Source organism: Rhagoletis zephyria, unplaced genomic scaffold (genome assembly GCF_001687245.7).
Source record: "Rhagoletis zephyria isolate East Lansing unplaced genomic scaffold, Rhagoletis_zephyria_1.1 Rzeph_scaffold_04672, whole genome shotgun sequence".
Taxonomy (NCBI): Eukaryota; Metazoa; Arthropoda; class Insecta; order Diptera; family Tephritidae; genus Rhagoletis; species Rhagoletis zephyria.
In genome coordinates, this window is record NW_016161755.1 from 20,259 (window position 1) to 30,205 (window position 9,947).

General features: G+C 33.6%; 1 long non-coding RNA gene across 1 annotated transcript in view; it reads right to left on the bottom strand.

Moving 5' to 3' along the window:
- LOC108371051 (uncharacterized) overlaps nt 1-9,514 on the bottom strand; it is a 13,017-nt gene extending 3,503 nt beyond the window's left edge. Inside the window, exon 1 of the long non-coding RNA XR_001848712.1 lies at nt 9,337-9,514. This is a non-coding gene — a long non-coding RNA (uncharacterized LOC108371051). The remainder of the gene's footprint in view (nt 1-9,336) is intronic.
- Between the last annotated feature and the right edge of the window lie 433 nt (nt 9,515-9,947).

Here is a 9,947-nt window from a genome sequence, read left to right on the forward strand (position 1 = left end):
GGCTTATGCCGATGACATCGACATCATCGGCAACAAAAACCGCGAAGTCTGTTCTGCCTTTTCCAAGTTGGATAGGGAAGCAAAGCGAATGGGTCTGGTGGTAAACGAGGACAAGACGAAGTACCTCCTGTCATCAAACAAACAGTCAGCACATTCGCGCCTTGGCACCCGAAGTTTTATAAAGGGCGGAAAACACCATACAAGCGGCTTGTCAAACATTCTTCAAACCTACTTTTCCCATTTCGCCATACACCATGCAAACATGACTCATTCAAGCAAGGAATTTTAGTTTTCTTCCAGTTCACAATGTAAAAGGGTTTGGTTTTCTTCGATTTTTCCCTCTTGCGTCCTCATTCGGTGAAAATTCCGTTGCGAATGAGGCGATTTTATCATGCACAACGTAAGCGGTTTGACCAAACGTCAACATGGCGGCCAGAGAATCAAAAAATTTTGATTTTTGTTCACATTTCCCTCAAACAGCTTGTGAAACCTTCAAACACCACCATACACAACATATGTAAATACTAGCTTTAAGCAAACGGATATTTCGCTTGGTTTGTCAAGCCGCTTGTGTTGGGTTTTTAACCGACTTCCAAAAAAGGAGGAGGTTATCAGTTCGTCGGAATATTTTTTTTTTTTTTTTTTTTATATGTATGTTACCGCATAACTTTGGACCGAATGGTAGTGACTCAGAGGTGGTCCCATACTAATATGGTTGAGATCCGATCGGCGGATCTTGAGATATATATATATATATATATATATTATTTTTATATGGGAGTTGAAGTCGGTTTTTTTTTTGCTAAAAATTACTTGTTCACTTTTAAGCACATCTGCATGTGCTGCTAAATATTCAAAATGTTATCGATAATTATTTTCATTAAGTCGTTATATTTTCAACTTATTTTGAACCTGTAAATCTCGATAACGAATGGATAGAACACGCATTGTTCGATCATAAGGATATTCATATTGGTTCTTCATTAGATCCAGAAAATTATATGAAACAAGTTTTTGAATTAAAAGATTCTTCAGGTTCATATAAGTTTCCTAATTTAAAAAAAATATATCTACATTATTAAATAGCCCTTTTCTAATGTTTCAGTAGAACGTATATTTAGTAGTTTAAAAATGTGTAGGACTGACTTGACTGGTCGTCACTGATGAGCACTGATGATACGCCATCTTGTTTCGCTGGAAAACGAGCGAAAAGTAAACCAAGCAAAGAAAACAATGAAAACCAAAATTATTGTCAGCCACTTTAAGCACACAATTTAGGTAATATTAATCATTAAAACGCTTTAAAATGTGTTGTCATGTTGAATTTACTCTTATTTAGTTAAATAAAAGTGTAATATAGTGGTGCTTGTGATGTGAACAAGCGCTTAGCTGACGAAGCAATCCCTCCATTCAGTCGTAACTCTCACCCCGGTCCACAATGTGTTATTTCCATATTCTAGAAAATATTAATTAAATTATTTCATTTCGGCAAATTTCAAAACAACGTCAAAAAAGTTTTTAGAAATTCCTGATTAATACGAAACAATAACAACTACAAAACTTAAATCAAAGTAGGGCCAAACGGGTTTTGATTTGGAAGATTATCAAGCGCAATAACATTTATACTAGGTTCACATATAAGTAGATTATCCTCATTTTCAAGCTTAACACCCTAATCTGTAATTATAACAAGAGATTAGCCATATAAAATTTGTCCCTTGTTAATCTGTAATTATAAAATAATCTCAGATTTAACCGATAACTTTTCGGTGTCCATCCTAGTTTTATCGATTGTTTTTGCGAAAAAGAGGAGAAATGCCAAATGTAAAAATAAACAAAAATGTACGCTAGCAAGTAAAAGAGGTTTGTAAAGGTATTTTTAATAAAATGTTAAGTTAAAATATATTTATATTGCTTATTATAGTAGAAAAACGCGAACACGGTGGCACAGGGAAGAAACATAACTTTTCCTTGAGATGTGAGCACAACAAATTTGACGGCTAATAATCTCAGATTTGCATGTGTAAACGGGTGATTAAAAGACGAGCTTTGATTGAGATAATATTAGGTGCGTTCATTTAAAATCTCCAGCAGAAACCAACCAACTTCGGCGAAATGTCATCTGTTCTCTCACAAGAGAGAAATATCCAAAATAGTACGCGAACAGAAAATTTGCAGAAACTTGCAAGTTAGACGAACAGCTGATATAATTTTTGTTTACATACAAAAGTGTAAAATTTAAAACGTACGAAAAGTCATCGCAAAGTGTTATACTGACACAGTTTACTGATTAAACAAATGATTACTTATTTCTTACAAGTTTAATTAGTCGCATTTTGTAATTTTTATCTTCCAACCCATCAAATTCAATTTTGTGATTTGCGTAAATGCCAACCAGCTGTTTTTGATCAGCTGTTTTCCTGTTGGCAAATTGCTGTTGGCAAAAATTTTTCCAACAGAAACCAGCAGCTTCCCCTCAAAATGAAATGTCAGTTTGCTCTCTCAATTTCCCCTACTTTGCAAGTTTTTTGCGTACGCGAACGCAAAAACTTGTAAGTTTTGGTTAAACATGAACAATTAACAGCTACGCGAACGAACCTATTGATATGTGAACATAGTTTTAAACATGTATATTTGAATCTTAATCTCAATGTTTAAGTTGTTGGTGTTATGTGATTTATGCAACAATTTCTAAAATATCATTTTGATCTTATTATTTTGAATATGTTCTTTTTAAAACATGGTTGCATTTGTTGTCTGCAAATATATCGACAGAAAATTCCTCAAAATAAAAATCCTCGAAAAATACTCAAGCGAACCCGAAATTCCTCACGTTTTGAGGAATTACTCACAAAGTGGTCACACTGGTGCTGACTGACTGTTGTTCGGCTCTGTTCTATCTTTAATAGGCTGTGTCCTTGATGTTGCGTGGTCACGCAGCGACATGTTGCTCTGTAATGTGGCGTTCTCATAGCAACGATGAGGCTGTCGGGTGTTGCTATCACTTGTGTTGCCGCGCTTTGTTGCGTGGTTGGCAGCTTTGGCTTGTGTTGCTGTTTATCATGATGCAATAATACAAGGTGTTATCGGTTGGCAACTTCTCGCTCTAATTCCGCCATATTGACTGCCTTAGGTGAAACAGTGTTACTTCATTAAAAATTCTTTGCCTAATAATATAGTTGAATTTTTTTTATTTTTTCTCAGTATACACATTTTGGTTTCTTAATACTATGTCTCCATTGAGAGATTTATCCATTAAGATTTAATAAATCCAGTTGCTAAATCACAACCGTCTCCATTACCACAACGAGATATGTTTGACGTTCACATTATTAAATATTTGACTTTTGCTTATGTATGATTTTATAAATACAGTTGCGGACATTGATATACAGACAGATAAAAGGAAGGTGCCAAGCGGAATTTCATTATGTGAATTCTTAATATTATTGACTTCTTATTCGTGGTAAATATGTATGTATAATATATAGTTTGGAAAATGTGAAGAGTGGTACCATATTCCCAATCATTTTCCCGAATTTAAGAAAAATTATCGAAACGGTAAAAAACATTTGCGGAAAGAAAAATTTTTGTAGAACTCTCTTATTCATAGGAGGGAACCGAAAATCCAATCGTGGACCTTTGTCATATCTTGAAGACGAATTGAGTTCTAGAGGATGTTCGGTGCAATGTTATCGAAGCAGAACCATTTCCGAAATTTATGAATTTTTTGTCGGAGCGCGCAAATGACTTATAGAAAGCGGAGAAGACTCTGCATAATATTACTATAAAACATTTCTTCTAAATTTTTAGTTAAAAAAAAAGATTTTCTTAACNTGCTCTGTAATGTGGCGTTCTCATAGCAACGATGAGGCTGTCGGGTGTTGCTATCACTTGTGTTGCCGCGCTTTGTTGCGTGGTTGGCAGCTTTGGCTTGTGTTGCTGTTTATCATGATGCAATAATACAAGGTGTTATCGGTTGGCAACTTCTCGCTCTAATTCCGCCATATTGACTGCCTTAGGTGAAACAGTGTTACTTCATTAAAAATTCTTTGCCTAATAATATAGTTGAATTTTTTTTATTTTTTCTCAGTATACACATTTTGGTTTCTTAATACTATGTCTCCATTGAGAGATTTATCCATTAAGATTTAATAAATCCAGTTGCTAAATCACAACCGTCTCCATTACCACAACGAGATATGTTTGACGTTCACATTTTTAAATATTTGACTTTTGCTTATGTATGATTTTATAAATACAGTTGCGGACATTGATATACAGACAGATAAAAGGAAGGTGCCAAGCGGAATTTCATTATGTGAATTCTTAATATTATTGACTTCTTATTCGTGGTAAATATGTATGTATAATATATAGTTTGGAAAATGTGAAGAGTGGTACCATATTCCCAATCATTTTCCCGAATTTAAGAAAAATTATCGAAACGGTAAAAAACATTTGCGGAAAGAAAAATTTTTGTAGAACTCTCTTATTCATAGGAGGGAACCGAAAATCCAATCGTGGACCTTTGTCATATCTTGAAGACGAATTGAGTTCTAGAGGATGTTCGGTGCAATGTTATCGAAGCAGAACCATTTCCGAAATTTATGAATTTTTTGTCGGAGCGCGCAAATGACTTATAGAAAGCGGAGAAGACTCTGCATAATATTACTATAAAACATTTCTTCTAAATTTTTAGTTAAAAAAAAAGATTTTCTTAACTTATTACAACCAAAGTTATATACATATGTATTACTAATTTTCCTCCCAAACTAACAAAAATATAAAAATTCCTAAAAATACGAAAATTCATGTTTTTATGATAGGCTAGATTTTAATGTCCTCAACTGTATATTGAAAACACAAATGTCATTTGACTTATGGCATATGAATTTGTGGTTGCCACATCCAACAAATGGTACTTATTGATCAATATTATTGAAGATTTGACGAAGATTTAACTTAAATCTACCGCCTCTCGAGATTTAATTTTATATGGTAAATCTCAAAAGATTTAACGCCAAATCTCGTCAGAGGGCTAAATCTTCATTAAATCTCAAAATGGAGACATAGTATAAAACGGGTTTTTATCTTATTTTATTTCATTTAATTACGAATATACTATAAAAAAGCAAATTTTGCTTATGGGGACTAATTTCTTCCCGTTTTTCTTCTCATTCTACTGAGCTAAGGCAGTGTCAAATCGAGCTGTCACAACTAATACCACCTTGTATTATTGTATCATGGTGGTTTATGGCATCGCTGGTTGCTTTGATGGCGGGTATTTGTGTGGGCCTAATTCTTCAGGGATATTTGGTCCTCACAACTACAGAAAAATACTGCGTTGTTGAGTTGTCATTTATATGGCGCTTTGGTAAAATATATCGTCTCGGCTGACTCGAGTTTACGTACCGGTGGGTTTACGTTCTTTACTAATTTCACTATCGCACACTCTTGTAGTAGGGCTCCCAGTTCACGATGCTTTGAATTATTCCAAAATACATTAAGTAAATAAGTTGCTCCTAAAATAACTGAAAATTATTGCAGAATAAGATAAGAAACATGATACCCTATTTTTGACTTCCATTTTTTTATATATATGTATATCATGAAAAATGTCAAAAGATTTTAAGTTAGGAAAGTAAATTTACACAAAACGGACTTGGATACAATTCAGTGGCAACACTGCGGTCTATACAAAGAGCAACAAGTTGACCAATCTGCTTCGAAAAAAAAAAGTTTTTGACGAAGGTTGACCAAATTACATACACACGGCTTATTTACACACAACTTCTAGCATTTGACCACCTACTTCGCTAATAAATCGATGCGTGCTTATGATCTTTAAGTTGGTCAACTGGTTGGCTGATAAATCAATGTGTGTGTAGGGCCTTTAACCTTTTGTAGCTTTTACAATGGGCTTACATGCTTAACTATTCCTGCGCCTGTTTGCAATTTTATGGCCTTATTCATAAAAAATAAAGTAGGTTTAAAAAGATTTATAAATTGACGTTTTCATAAATTTTTCAATTTATAAACCTTTTGTAAAGCTACTTTATTTTTTATGAATAAGGCTATTAGACTACAGAAATCATATTTTTGAAAATGTTTTTAAGATTATTTTACAATTAATCGATTAATAAATCGATTAGTGAAACACGAAACTACGATACAATTAAATCGTAAATTGGACCAAAATAATCGATTAATTTAATCAAATGATTAATCGCTGCCATCCCTAGCCACAACCTTGTAAGGCAAAAAGGGCAATGGTCCAAATATTGTAACATCTGTTCATGAAACGTTTGGCAGGAAACGGCATATCCCTTGTTTTGTACACACACTTAATTTGGTTTGTGAGAACTTGCTGACCATTCCTGAAGTAAATGCAATTATTGACAAATGTAAAGTCATCGGTAAGTGGTTTAAAAAAAGTATTAAAGCCAATGACAATCTTCGCAGAATGCAAGCTTCAGCAGGTGTTAGTAAAGGAAAAATGCTCAAACCAATATTAAACGTAAAAACAAAGTGGAATTCGACGTAATTTATTCTTGAACGGTTTATAAAAATAAGTTTATACATCAGCCAAATATTGCTAGACAACTCTGAAGCTCCGGTAATGATAACTTCAATGGAAAAAGATATTATAATAGAACTATTGAGTATATTGAGACCTTTAGAGGCAATGAGAGTACAATTAAGTGCGGTCGCGAACAAATAATTAAAATATTACCAAAGTAACGCGTCGCCCAAAATTTAAGAGATGCCGTCTTGAAACAATTTGACCGAAGGTCTGGCTCCATCGAACATTCCTCTTTGCTAGCTGCATCAACTTTACTCGACTCGAGGGTCAGAAAAATTCATTTCAAAGATCCGTTAACATTGGCCTCAGTGATGAAGTTCTTGCGAAATGAAATAATTTGCGCAGATGATTTTATGGAAACAGGAAGGACTCACTTCTCTTGAATCATTAGAGATTGAGTTCGATCTTCGGGTCCCCCATAAATCTCTTGTACACAAATGAGTTTTTATTTAAATTATCACGTCCTAGAACTAAATCGCAATATAATCGAGGCTTTGGAGGAAATGAAAACTGTTTACCCACAACTTTACAGACTTTCGAAAAAATATTGTCATTTAGTTGGTACCTCGGTGCCTGCTGAGCGCCTTTTTCAAAAGCTGGTGCTACAGCCACGGAGAAACGCAACCGCTTAACAACAAAGCGTTTATCAAAAACTTTTGTTTTCGCAAACTTGGATAAATAATAAATAATTATCGCCGCAAAAAGTAATCATTTTATTTTATTTAGACCTAATAACCAATAGAATTAGAAATTGTTTATGGAAAAGTGTTTTTGTGAACACTCACTGCAAAAAAGTGCCTTTAAAAAAATTGGATTAATCGATTAACAGAAGTTTACTCACATTTGAGGAAAATTAAATTTAAATGAAAATGCTGTACTTAATGAGTGGAGATTATTTGAATATAACTTCCCTCAAAATAAAACAGATAAACTCGTCGAATTAGACATTCAGCAGTTTTGGAGTTTGATGAGTAAAGCTCAAAATTTTAACGACGAATTTTTATTTCCTCTTTTTTCAAAAATAACAAAGTTTTGTTTATCTCTTCCCCATGTGAATGCAGAATCAGAGAGAATATTTTCAATCATTACAGATGTTCGTACTAAGAAACGAAATAAACTAAGCCATGAAAATCTTACTTCTATATGCATGATTCGGTCGTTCTCGCATGACGGATATGTTGATTGCGTCTCGTACAAATTCCCAGAATCCATTTTTAAATTTATGGTGGCTAAAAACGTATATGACCATCATTAAAATTTCCTCATTTATGCTTTTTGCTTTTGATGCTTTTTATAAATACATGTTTGAACACTATTAAACACACACTGTGATTTATTTAAATAAAAACACTTATTTATGTGCCATATTGAAATAATAATATAAATTCAAAACAAAAACGTTTTCTACTCAATCTGCGTTATTGATTTTATTTTTTAGATTTAGATTAGATAAAAGCCAGTTTGCATAAAAATCTTGTTAAAATGCTTATAAAACCGCCTCATCTACATGTGTTTTAATTTTGAAAATTGTTTAACGCTGCTGGAACGAAAGTACTGTAGGGGATTTTGTAGGGAATTTTTTGTTTGTGCGTAGGGAAAAGTAGAGACTTTTTTTTTAGCTGATGGTAGGGATTTTCGAAAAAAAATATGAGGCATCACTGGTCGTCACTAGAATCAGTAGAAAATGAGTTCGATCTTTGGGCCCCTCATACATCTCTTGTACACAAACGAAGGCAAAAAGATGATGATTTGGGCCACCCACAAGATGAAATCAGTTTTCATTTAAATTGTCTAGTTCTAGAACTAGAGTGGAATATCATCGACGCATTGGAGGAAATGAAAACTGTTTACCCAAAACCTTGCGGACTTTCGAAAAAATACTGTTATTTACCGAGAAACGCAACCGCTTAAGAACAAAGCGCTTATTAAAACTTTTGTTTTTGCAAACTAGGTTAAATAATAACTAATTATCCCCGCTCAAAATACTCGTTTTATTTAATTTAATGGTGATTTCGTTTCTTCCAAAAAATGTTGCCCTTTCTCCGGTGCAAAATGTGTTTGATGTTACACTCAACCGTGTAAAAATGCATGTTTGCATGCCTTCTTGCCCTTATCTAGACTGCGCATTTCCTAATAATTTCGTTTTAAACAGCCATCTGATTTTCAGGGCAACCATCTCTCCTGACAAAGCTACAAAGGGCAGAGAATGGGCCTTTTTTGCTTTATAAGAATGTGACATTTTAAGAAACGGACACAAAATTTTCTCACCTTTTGCCTTTAATTTAGAATCGAACACGAAAAGAGAAAGGGGCAATCAAAAGGTGACATTTTTGGTAGAAACGAAATCACCATAAGGTTAATTAACAAGAGGTTTATGAGTTTTTTATGGAAAGGTGTTTTTGTGAATACTCACTGTAAAAAAAGCACCTTTGAATCGATTAATCGATTATTTCTCAATAATTGCAATTAATATTTTTGGCTTGTGATTAATCATATCTATTATTTTATTTCTTTTGCCATCCCTAGTCCGCTGCATCGTTTTCAACAACCATGTCACTGTTTTGCTCTGCAGTTATCTTTTCACTACATATTTTTTTTTTTCTTCTTTTTCATGGAGTAGGCGACGCCATTTAGTTCAACTTCTTAAGTGCCGTTAGCTGCACTTTTCTCTTTTTTTAAAAGCAATTTAAGGTTTTTTTTTATATACGCTACACAAATTAAAAAAAGGAAAATTCGCCAAGATTACTCACCAAATCGCTTTTCATTCCCCAGATTTCTTAAATAAAAAGACGTAACACGCTTTACTTTTGCTCTATAATTCACGCGGACACAAAAAAGGCCAAGAAAAACTAAAAATTACTGCACTATGCTCGCACAAATTAAACTATTTTACAAGAGGACGCGCACGACCCACACATGCTCATCGCCAAAATCCGAATGTGAACAAAAATACTTACAAAAGTTGATATTTCCTCGCTACGATATAATTAAAAGGTAAAAATAGGGTGGCCAGATGCGCTGATTTAATCAGTACATGTGCTGATTTTTTTCTATTGTACTGATTTTTAAGAGTCCGAAATCAGTACGCAAAATCTACTGATTTTTTGATTTTTTACTGATTTTTACATTTAATAAATACTTTTGTAAACTGGTGTAATTGACATTTACTTGAGGTTTACATGTTCAAAACAATGGTTTTTGACAACTCTTACGTGTGAGCAGATTGAAAGCATTAATTAAACTTGAACCATTATTAAAAAGGTATCAGCTTGCAATTGTTTCGTTTCCTAGGATTTCGCAAAATAAGAAACTGTTTGGATTCAACTCAACCCAACTTCACGATTTGCAGGTTTTACAGGAT